The following is a 12,649-nucleotide window of genomic DNA, read 5'->3' on the forward strand; positions in this document are numbered from 1 at the left end:
AAAATAAAGATGAATCAAAGCACAAGGGGAAAATGCAAAAAAAAAAAAAAAAAAAAGAAAAAGAAAAAATAACAAGCAATAATAATTACAAAAAATTAATATGTGCTTTTTTTACATAGGCACTGTAAAAATTGGGGATATTTATAAAGGGAATTCCCCTGTCCTAAAAAATACAGGGTTTCTCTTTCTTTAAAGTATACTGTCATGGGTATAACTACAGGCTCTATACATGCTCTTTTACTTTCTCCTAGATCCTTTTGTGATGTCTGGAAGTTTTCCGCTCCATCATGAATGATAAAATCAGTCCTCTGTAGCTAGTGATCTTAGTATTTGCACATGTCATAGGATGGAGCCTAGGATGGATACTTTCTTTACAGTTCCAGAAGTTTTGTTCCATCACTATTGTTTTAATCAGTCTTCTGTAGTTGGTCTTGATTTTCACCAATCCTAGCACGAAGCCTAGAATAGAGTCATTATGTTTCCAGAAGTCCTGCTCAGTTGCAGTTGTCTCAGTCAGACCTCTGGAATTAGAGATCTTTATTGTTGTACAGATCATAGGCCAAACTCAAACTCATAGCCTAGACTATGGTTTTTTTAGTTGGTCCCAGGATATATTCTGTCCAGTGATGGTGGTCACACTCAGTCTTCCATAGTTAACAATCTTGGATTTTGCACAGATCAAAGGATGATGTGTCTTCTGATCTCATTTTATCATTAGGTGTTGAGATAAGACAACTTGCTCTTAGACCAAGTTGTTGCCATTTCCTCATTGTCAGGATGCATAACAAAACGGATGCATATTGATGTCAGAGCAGTATTAAGAATGTCCTAAAGGGAGTTTGATCCCTAGAGCTGTTGTGGAGAACTGTGTCGGTTCTTTATCTGCGATCTAGGGTTCAGGATTGGACAGTCACTGTCTAATCGCATGGAGTTTAAGTTGGGACCACATGACATATGTTCAAGGTAGGAGGTGCCCCTGTATTGTAAAATGTGTGAGTTCTTATCCCTAGTAGATAAGAGATTGTTTTTATATGTGAAATTTTCCCTTTTTTAGAATGTCTTTGCAAAAATAACTGGTGTTATCTTATATTGCTGGTGCTTTTATTTAGACATAGATTGTTTACAATCTATGTGTGTGAGAGTGTAAGGCTTCATCATCTCTGTGCCCTGGTTTTGACCTAAGCTTTAATCCCAGGCAAGACTTTCTCTTGTAGGGTTTTGTACTCAAAACCAAAACAGGTGAAGTTAAGTAGAAGAAGAAAACAAAAAGAGGACACACACATATGTATGTATACATATATATATATATACATATATATACACACACTCACATATATAAAGGAAAAAATCAATAAAAATGAGTTTAAAAAAGTACTTAAGGAACCAACTGTTGTAGAAGACTGCCTTGCATTTGGACATAAACAGGTTAAGAGGGAGTATTATAAAGGTCTTAAACTTATAAAGGGAATATAGGCTTCCCTATTGTCTTTTAGGATATTCTTGTTGGGTGTGGAATTCAGGGCAGATTTTCATCACACACTCTGGTCTTGTTGAGTTTGAGAAGTGATTTGTGGCAGAAAGGACTTGGGTAGAGTTCTTGCACTGGGGGTTCTTCTGGAGCTGGTTCCAGTATCAAGCAACAGTCTATAATTGGGGGGTGAGAGGGAAGGCCACAGAGCATGAGTCATAAGGAGTGTTGGTTATAGTTTCTTGCTGGAGGGAGAGATGTGGGGCTGAGTGGTTGTCCCTCCATTTGGGAACTGGGTGAAGGCATGTTGGGGGAGGAGGTCAGTCTTGATATCTAATGGATTAAGAATTGAGGGTAACTAGTGTTAATAAGGTGGGATATTAGATTGGGATTGGGAATTGAAGGGATAGTAGGATTTCTGAGGGGGAGGAGGTGGTATAGTATATAGGAGGGGCTATATACACTATAGACATAGATTGTTTACAATTTAGGTTTGAGTCTCTTATAAAAAGCCTATCTCTATGTACTCATGCCCACATAAACACATACATTATTGATCTATTCTTAAAGTGTTGTTAGAGGTCTGACCCATTATGGTGTATATTCTATGTACCTCAGAAAAGTGCTATCATTTTGTATTTATCCTTGGTCTTCTGGCTTACTTCATTGAACATTGTAATCTGTAGGTCCATCCATGTTGCTGCAAAATCCATGATTATATCATTTCTAATTGCTATGTAGTTTTCATTGTATATAAATGCCACATCTTCATGATTCACTCACCTTTGATTGGGCATTGAGGTTGGTTCCAAATTTGGTTATTGTGCGGATTGCTGCAATAAATAATGGAGTGCATACATACTTTGGGATAAATATTCTCCCGCTTTGGGGATAGATACTCAGGAGTGCGATTGCTGGGTCATATGGCAGCTCAATTCTGAGTTCACTAAGCATTCTCTATACTGTTATCCATAAGGGTTAAACTAGGCTGCATTCCCACCAGCAGTGGATGAGAGTTCCTTTTTTACTACAATCCTGCCAACAGAGATTGGACCCATTATTTTTGATGTGTGCCATCCTCACTGGTGTAAGATGGTACCTTATTGTTGCCTTGATTTGGATTTCCCTAATGATGAGTGATGGTGAATATGTATTCATGTGTTTCTTGGCTATCTGTCAGTCTTCCTTGGAAAAGTGTCTATTCAGTTCTCCCCATTTTTCTGTGACTTTATTAGGTTTTGTATGGCTCATCTTTTTTGAGTGCTCTGTATATCCTAGATATTAACCCTTTTTCTGATGTGTCAAGTGTGAAAAAATTTTCCCATTCTGTTAGCTGTCTTCTAGTTTTAGCCAGGGTTTCTTTTGCAGAAACTTTTCAGAAACTTTTTAGTTTGATGTAGTCCCATTTATTTAGGTTTGATACTATTACTCTTGCCATTGGCATTCCATCATCAAATACTTTTATGAGGTATAAGTTTTGAAGTGTTCTTCCTATTTTTTCCTCAATGAATTTTATAGATTCGGGTCTGATTTCAAGGTCTTTAATCTATTTTGAGTTGGTTTTTCTGGAGGGTGTGAGGTATGGATTTATCTTTAGTTTCTTGCAGGTCGTTACCCAGTTTTTCCAACACCATTTGTTAAAGAGGCTATATTTGTTCCATTTCAGGTTCTTTGATCCTTTGCCAAATATTAGTTGGCCATATATTTGGGGAAATCTCTCTGGATATTTTGTACTAACTCACTGGTCTGATACTCTATCTTTGTTCAGTACCATGCTCTTTTGAAGACTACAGCTTTATAGTAAAGCTTCAGGTTAGGTAGAGAAATGCTACCCAGTTTCTTGTTTGTCAGAAGAGCTTTGGCTATCCTTTTGTGATTCCAGGTGAACTTTATAATTTATTATTCTAATTTCTTGTAAATGATGTCTGGATTTGGATAGGGATTGCATTAAATCTGTATAGTAGTTTAGGTAAGATAGTCATTTTTAATTATATTGATTCTTCCTACCCCAAATCAGGGAATATTCTTACATTTCCTTAGGTCATCTTTAATATATTTCTGAAGTGTTTTGAAGTTTTCATTGTATAGATCTTTGACTTCTCTTGTAAGGTTGATTCCTAGATATGTGATATTTTTAGATACACTTTAAATGGAATAGAATCCTTGATGACTTTCTCCTCTACTTCCTTATCTGTGTAGAGGAATGCTATTGTCCTTTATGAATTGATTTTGTAACCATCCATTTTGCTGTAATGTCTTCTTGTTTCTAGGAGTTTTCCTTTGGACTCTTTAGGGTTTTCTTTGTATATCATCATATCATCTGCAAAAAGAGATAGTTTGGCTTCCTCTTTTCCTATCTTGATTCTCTGGATTCCCTTCTCTTGTCTGATGAACATTGCTAGGATGTCTAAAACTATGTTGAATAAGAGTGGAGAAAGTGGGCAGCCTTGCCTAGTTTCTGATCTTAATGGGAATGCTTTCAATTTTTCACCATAAAGAATAATGTTGGCTGTGGGTTTTTATTATTAGATTTAACTATCTTGAGGAAGGATCCTTTCAAGCCTATTTTGCTGAGTGTTTCAGCATGAAATAGTGTTGTATTTTTGTCAAATGCCTTCTCTGCATCGATTAATATGATCATGTGGTTTTTGTCTTTCTTCTTGTTTATGTGGTGTATGATATTGATTGATTTCCATATGTTGAACCATCCTTGCATCCCTGGAATGTAACCCACTTGGTCATAGTGTATAATCTTTTGTTTTGTTTTGTCTTGTTTTGTTTGGGGGGGGCACACCCGTTTGATGATCAGGAGTTACTGCTGGCTAAGCACTCACAAATTGAGCCTGGCTTGGGGGGACCATATGGGACACTGAGGGATCGAACCACGGTCCTTCCTTGGCTAGCACTTGCAAGGCAGACACCCTACCTCTAGTGCCACCTCACCGGCCCCAATGTTTTTGATGTATTGTTGGATTCGGTTTGCTAAGATTTTGTTGAGGATTTTTGCATCTATCTTCATTAGTGAGATTGGTCTGTAATTTTCTTTCTTGGTGTGGTCTTTCCCATCTTTGGGAATAAGCGTGATGTTCACCTCGTAGAAGGAGTTAGGGAGTTAGTCTTTTCAGTATTTTGGAACAGTGGTTGTAATTCTTCTCAGAATGTTTGAAAGAATTCACCTGTAAAACCATCTGGACCTGGAATTTTGTTCTTGGGGAGATTCTTAATTACTGTCTCAATTTCCTTATCTGTGATTGGACTGTTTAGGCTTTCTACATCTTCCTTATTGAGTCTCAGAAGGTGATATTTTTCAAGAAATCTGTTGGTTTCTTCAGAGTTCTCTAGCCTGATTGAGTACTGTTGTTCATTATACTCACTCATGATGTCTTAGGTTTCTTGGGGTTCTGTTGTAAACTCTCCCCTTTTATTTGTGATCCTATTTATTTGGGTGTTTCCCCCTTTTATTGGTGAGTCTTGCCAGTGATTTTTCTATCTTGTTTACTTAAAAAAAACAACTGGTCTCATTAATTTTTATAGTTTTATTTGTTTCTATGTTTTTTATTTTTGCTCTGGTTTTTATTATTTCTCTTTTTCTGACTGTGTTTGGGTTCCTTTGGTACTTAAGGTGCCCTTATAGAATGTTGATTTTGTCATTTTCCTCTTTCCTGACATAGGCCTGTATTGCTATTAGTTTCCCCTAATTAATGCTTTTACTGTATCCCACAGATTTTGACAATTTGTTTCTTCATTGTCATTCATCTCAAGAAATCCTTTTATTACTTCCTTGATTTCTTCTTCGATTCAACTGTTGTTGAGTAGCATGTTGTTTAATCTCCAGGTGTTGAATTCTTCAAAGTTTATTTTTACAGTCAATCATGATCTCTGTTGCATAATGTTTTGATTGGGTGCTTCTAACAATTCTCATATTTCTAACTTTATGTAAGTTAGACTTATATTCTAAGGCATGGTCTATTCTAGAGAAGGTTCAATGTACACTCGAGAAGAATGTCTATTCTTTTTTCTTGGGGTAAAGAGCCCTGTAGGTCCATTAGTCCTATTTCCTCTAATTTCTTGTTTAGGGCTCTTACCTCTTTGCTAGTTTTCTGTTTGGTGGATCTATCTAGTGGGGACAGTTGAGTATTGAAATCTCCTAGTACTATTACATTTCCTTTAATATGTTTCTCTAGATTTGTGAGTAAATTCCTTATATATTTTGCTGGCTCTATAGTAGGTGCATAAATATTGATCAGAGTTAGTACTTCTTGGTCTAATGTTCCCCTGATCAGTAAGTCGTGACCCTCTTGGTCTCTTAGCACATTTTTTAGATTGGTCTGATATAAGGATGGCTGATCCATTTTTTTACCATTGGCTTGAATAATTGATATCCATCCTTTTATTCTAAGTCTGTGTCTATTCTGTTCCATTAGTTGTGTTTCAGTAGGCAGCAGATATTTGATTTTTGTTTTGTGATCCAACCCTCTAATCTGTGTCTTTTAATGGGGGTGTTTTTAACCCATTGACATTTAAGGAGATTATTGACAGAGAGGGTTGTTGTGCTATTGTATTGAATAGAGTGGTTGTTGTTACAGAATTGTGTAATACATCTTTGAGTATTTTATTTAGGGTTGGTTTTGTCATTGCGAATAGTGTGAATTCCTTTTTGTCTAAGAATGTTTTTAGTTCTTCATCCCATATGAATGAGAGTTTTGCTGGGTTGTGGACTCTAGGTTGTAAGTTTCTTTCATTCAGTAGTTTAAATATATCTTCTTGCTTGGATTGTTTCAAATGGGAGGTCTTCTTTAATGCTTTTGTATTTTCCTTTGTACTTAAGGGTTTTTTTTCTCTTTTTGCTTTAAAGAATTCATCTTTCTCTTTGCTTTTTGCCGGTTGGATTACTATATGCCTTGGAGCTGGTCTGGTAGGGTCTATTTTATTAGGGGCTCTTTTTGCCTTCTGGATTTGTATAGGTGTCTCTTTCCAGAGGGTGGGGAAATTCTCTGTTATTAATTCCCGCATTACTTGTTCTTCTCCTTTCCCCTTTTCCTCCCCTTCTGGTTTTCTAGAATTCGTGGGTTATTTCTTTTATCTTTGTTCATTAGGTACCTAATTTTTTCTTCCACTGTTTTTTCTCTTGTTTTCTTATTGACTTCTTTGTGATTGATGTTTTGTAGTTTTTCTTCAAGTTCCTGTATGCATTCTTCTGACTGTGTAATTCTGTTAGTATGACTTGTCTACATGATTTTTATTTCCCTTAGTTAAAATTGGATGGATTCTTTCATCTTCAGTAAAAATTCCTCTTTGAACTGTTTCAATTGTTAATCTATAGATTTCTTAATCTCACAGGGTAGTGATTCCTTGATTTCCTCTGCTAAGGTGTTCATTGCTGTTTTTAGATTCTCATCTATTGGTTTTGTGCATTATGATTGGCTTAGAAACTTAATAGACATTATCTCTATTTCCCCATCTGCCAGTCTTCCTTGGTTTAGGCATATTTCTTAGCATTTTGTGGTTTTGAATGTTGAGTGTTCAGACTATTTAATAAAGAGGTTTGCTGTACTAATTGTATCAGAGGTGCTTGAAGGTATATTTGATTTAGAGTTTTTTTCCTAGCCAGGTGGCTTGTCTAAAATTGTATAGATATCTCAAGCTGGTTCAGCGTTTTGCTATCCTGTTTTGTAGAATTTTGTTTATCTGAGGAAGCAGAGTGTTAGGTCTGTGTTGGCTAGACCTATATGTTATAAGCTAGACTATAAATTAGACTATAAGTTAGATGATTCGCAGGTTCGGCAGGAAGGGGCGGGCTCTTTCCAACCTGGTTGGATGGCCTAGTAGCTGGCCTGGGGCATCCTCTCTGTTTGCGGGTTCGATAGAGCAATTACAAATCTTTCACAGTAATATTTAAGGTACATAGTGACAATAAATCAGAAGCATTCCCACTGCCAGTGTTGTCCTCACTCCATGCCTCTTCCCATCATGCATCCCATATCTCCCTCCTTTACCCCTCAGAATACTAGTGTAAGTGGTCCTCACTTGTACAGCTTGTTGTAGATTGGGTATTGATTCTGTTGTCCTTGACTTTTGGTTTTGATGTTCAGTTCTGATCATTTTTTATTTCTACTAAATATTCATATGACTCTCTGGCCCTGGTACCATCCATTTTCCCAACTCAATTTAAAGCTAATTTATGTGGCTAAAAAGATGATTCAAGTAATGTGGTTCTCCTTTTGTTTTAGGTGTGTTTCTTGTAGGCAGCAGATATCTGATTTTTGTTTTTATGATCCAACCCTGTACTCTGTCTTTTAATTGGGAATTTTAGCCCATTGATATTTAAGGAGAAAATTGACAGGGCGAATTGTTGTGCTATTGTATTGAGTAGAGTGGTTGTTGTTACAATCGGGGGTTTGAACTGTGTAATACATCTTTGAGTAGTTAATTTAGAGTTGGTTTGGTTAGCATAAATAATGTGAGCTCTTTATTGTCTGAGAATGTTTTTATTTTTCCCTCCCATATGAATGAGAATTTTGCAGGGTAGTGGACTCTTAGCTGGTAGTTTCTTTCATTCAGTGAATTATATATGTCATTATATGTCTCTTGCTTAAATTGTTTCAAAGGGGAGGTCTGGTTTGATTTTCATGTCCCTTCCTTTGTAGCTGAGGGTTTTTCTCTCCCTTATAGCTTTAAATAATTCATCTTTCTCTTTTTTTTGCCAATTGGATTACCATATGACTTGATGTTGGTCTGTAGGGTCTATTTTATTAGGTAGTCTCTTTTCCTTTTGGATTTGTACAGGTTTTTCTTTCCAGAGAGTGGAAAAATTCTCTGCTATTATTTCCTTCATGATTTGTTCTTTTCCTTCCTCCTTTTCCTCCCTTTCTGGTATTCCTATAATTCGTGGGTTCTTTCTTTTATTTTTTTATTATATACCTAATTTTTTCCTCCAATATTTTGTTTCCTGCTTTCTTATTGACTTCTTTGTCATTGTTGCTTTGTAGTTTTTCTTCAAGTTCCTCTACGTGTTCTTCTAACTGTGTGATTCTGCTATTATGGCTTGCTATCATGTTTTTTATTTAGCCTTGACTATTATTTATGTCCATCCATGGTTACTTTAAGTTCTTTGAACATCCTCAACATAAGTTCTCTATATAGAGGCTATATAGTATATCCTATATAGTATATATTTATATATAATTTATATATAGTATATAGTATATATACTTCATGTACCAAGTGAGGTAGGCTTCTGTGTTGTTCTCTTTTTCTGACCTTTAAGTTTGTTCATTATTCTATTTGTTTTGATGTGGCTCATTGATTAGAAGAAAGGTTCAGCTATGGAGCAAAGTGGAACATGTATCTTCTTGTGCTCACTCTCTTGCACTAACAATGGCTCTTATGATTCAAAGAAAACCCTGTTACCAGACTGCTTTTCTAGATTAATTTATTAGGGGCAGTTTGGCTAGATCTTTGTTTTATTTTCTAAATATTTAGTTGGATATAATTTTGCCACTCATTGTCTCTAAACTGGTGCATTTAGTCCATTGAGAGAGATAATTGTCATGGGTTATTGTCATCTTTGTTTAGAATGTTGGTGTGTCTGTTGGTTTGTCTTCTCTTAAAGTAGTCCTTTCTGTTTTTCTTTTAAGGCTGGTTTTGAGTCTGTAAAGTTTTTGAGATATTGTTTATCTGTGAAGCTATATGTACTTCCTTCAAACCTGAAACTGAGTCTGGCTGGGTGCTATATAATAGGCGTAACATTCATTTTGTTGAGTTTTGCCAATATATCCCACCACTGCTTCTTGCTTTGAGGGTTTCTTGTGATAGGTCTGTTGTACATCTTCAGGATGTCTTGGGGTCTTTTTCTTCAAGTCTCCTTTAGCCGTCTCTCTTCAGGCATGCAGGATTTGGTTGCATGTTCCATTTTACAAATAGGGATGCTCAAAAAAAGACAGTTCTGAGCAAGTAACTCTCCCAAACTCACAGGAAGAACTAAAAAAATGACATCCTCACATTACTCCAATTGTATTTTGCATACATTTCACACATTTCTGATTTTTCCTGCCTTGTATTTTTACATAATGGAAATAAAATTGAACATTTAATTGCTTTTCCGCAGAACAGGTTTTGAATAATATTTGAATAATAATGTTTGTATAAATAGTGAGTAAACATTGAAAAGTTGGTACTTGTTACAGGAAGACCTACAGTGAAAGGATATGCGATTGCACTTGACATAATTTCATGTGGTTCTTCTGCTAGAAACTGGAAATCTCTAGCAGACAATCATCAATAAAAATATTAAAAATACAGGAGTCTAGAGGAATACTGTGTCTCTATTGATTATAACTTTATGATAAAGGAATATACTAAGATTTTCAAATGAATCCTGAGCTTGGAGCCTCTTTCTAAAACTCTGACCCTGACACTACTGGAAGAGGTTAAGAGGCCTAAACATTGCTTTAATCTCTTCACCCAGCACAGCTGCCTCTTCCTCAGGTTTCTGACACAGTCAGGATGTGGGTTGTCACGCTGTGTCTCTTGCACAGAAAAATAAGCCTGTGTCTTCAGGTCTCAGATTGCGCATTTCCATGTAGGCTGTACTGGTGGACTTGTCTGCAGTGAGGGTGACTCTGCCCTGGAACTTCTGTGCATATCTTGTATCACCATCACCAGGGTAAATTTTTCCCATCCACTCAAGCCCTAGTCCAGGACGCTGCTGCACCCAGTGCATCCAACTACTGGTAAAAGTATATCCAGATGCCTTGCAGGAGATCTTCACTGATGTCCCAGGTTTCCTCAATTCAGGCCCAGACTGTACCAGCTGCACCTGGGAATCCACACCTGTGGGCAGAGATTGGATTGGAAGGACTTCCCTGATTGAGCCTAGTTCCCTTCTCAGACCAGGAACTGGACCCCTTACCTGTAGACACTGTGAACAGAAGGAGGATTTTCTATATCCATTCCATGCTGAGGGCTGTGCTCACACAACTACGTTTGTGAATAGAGCTGTATATTGTGATATCCTTACACACACTTTTTGTATTTATTCCAATAAGCAGAAGTGTGTTTGCATATTCATAAGGGGAAATAATCATAGCTAAATCCTAGTCTAATATATAAACAAAAAGCTAATGGCTTCTTCTCACTTAGGCTTAACTCTCAAGAGTGTGAACAGTAAAACTTTGAGGTCATGAACCCACACCCTGTTCTTAACTCTGCAGAAGAGAAATTTCTACTGGATATTAGACAGACAGGGCATGCTCCTCTCAGAGAATCATCTGGCAAATCCTGCACCTTCACTTTCTTGGGCTTTATTATCAGAAATTTGACGTAGATATTTTGGATCAACTCTTTTTTAATTTTTATGTATTTTCTTATTAAATCATCATGAAATAAAGATTAAAATATAGTTGTGTGTCAGTCATACAAGATTCCCACACCTTTCTCTTCACAAGTGCTCATTTAACACTGAAATTTTCCCCCATTAGTCCTGCCCTTCTTTTTTATTTATTTTTTGTTTTTTTGTTTTTTCGAGCCACATCCATTTGATGCTCAGGGGTTACTCCTGGCTAAGCGCTCAGAAATCGCCCCTGGCTTTGGGGGACCATATGGGACGCCGGGGGGATCGAACCGCAGTCCTTCCTTGGCTAGCACTTGCAAGGCATACACCTTACCTCTAGCACCACCTCGCCGGACCCAGTCCTGCCCTTCTAGCCTCCATAGCATGCCTTTATTGTAGACACATTCTCCTTCTCCTTCTCTCTATCTCGATATAATATATATATATACATATATATATTGCTTTATATGTATATATTGCTTTACCTCTCATCTCCCAAATTTCCTGTTCAGTATCATGGTTCAATACACTATTTCTGAGAGTAACCATGCATATCTCTTTATTTTCTTTGTTTTCTGTAGTTGTTGTTTTCTTTTTAGTTTTTATCTTTGTTTCTGGGTCACACTCGGTGACACTTGGGGGTTTCTCCTAGCTATGAGCTCAGGAATTGCTCCTGGCTTCAGGCACCATATCAAAACCTGGGGATGGAATTGCAGTCCATCCTAGTTTAGTTTGTGCAAGGCCGACGCCCTACCACTTGTGCCACCCCTCTAGCCCCTCTCTATTCTTTTTAATTATCATTTGTTGACCAGGAATCTTTCCTATATTATTGTCATAGTGTTCACTTCTTTGTCTAAACCGCACCTCATCATTTCTACTATCTGTTATTATTCTCATACTATAAGTATTTTATATCCCATATCATTGGAATTATTCTAATACTGCTGTCTCCCATGTGACTCAATCCACTTAGCATGATTTTACAAATCTATCTACTTATAACAAATTATATTAATTCATTTTTCTTAACAGCTGCATAGTATTCATTCGTTAGATATATCTACCATAGTTTTTTTTTTTTAATCCATTCATCTGTTCTGGGGCACTTGGGTTGTTTCCAGATTCTGGTTAATGTGGATAGTGCTACAAAAATCATAGGAAAACAGACACCTCTTTGAATTGTGTTTTGTAATCCTTAGCCAATATTCCTAGGAGCAGTATATCTGGATTAAATAAAAGTTAATTTCTAGACTTTTGAGCGTAGTCCATTTTTTCTATTTCTGAATTATTGATTAGGTCAACATTCTCATCAGAAATAGAAGAGAGTTTTTATTTTTTAATTTTATCCTTAAAATTCTTTAAACTTGTTTCCTGTTTCTTACTTTTCAGATATGAAAAATCTTAGAAACATTTTTCACGGTATTCAGGAACTTATTTTGTTCTTAAATTCTCCAACAGAATGAAGTATTTTGAAACAACTCTGTTGACCATCAGTAATTCCTTCACTGGTGGTCATATCAGTTGTTTTCCTTTGAAAACAGGAAACACCAGAACTTAAGCTTCTGAATATGATCCCAATATAGCTTAGATTGGTATGGCCACTGCGCCCCCTGCTGTCCATACCTACTCTTTTTATGGTTCCCAGCACTGCTACACTCACCCCTCCTCTTAGGTCTGGACCTGCTGTCAGTCTCTGAGTACTATAAGGACCTGAATTCAGAATGCTCCTTCACACACTGCTCTTCTTTTAAATTTTATTTAACTAACAGGTTCCCATGATGTTAACATCATTGTGTTCATATCACACAAGATGATACCCATCTTACAACCCCCAAAAAGGTGTTCCCTGA

At 36.7% G+C, this 12,649-nt stretch overlaps 1 pseudogene; it reads right to left on the bottom strand.

Moving 5' to 3' along the window:
* Positions 1-9,983: 9,983 nt before the first annotated feature.
* On the bottom strand, positions 9,984-10,425 carry LOC126015885 (immunoglobulin heavy variable 1-46-like; annotated as a pseudogene).
* Positions 10,426-12,649: the final 2,224 nt, after the last annotated feature.

The sequence above is a fragment of the Suncus etruscus genome, chromosome 8, assembly GCF_024139225.1.
Source record: "Suncus etruscus isolate mSunEtr1 chromosome 8, mSunEtr1.pri.cur, whole genome shotgun sequence".
NCBI lineage: Eukaryota > Metazoa > Chordata > Mammalia > Eulipotyphla > Soricidae > Suncus > Suncus etruscus.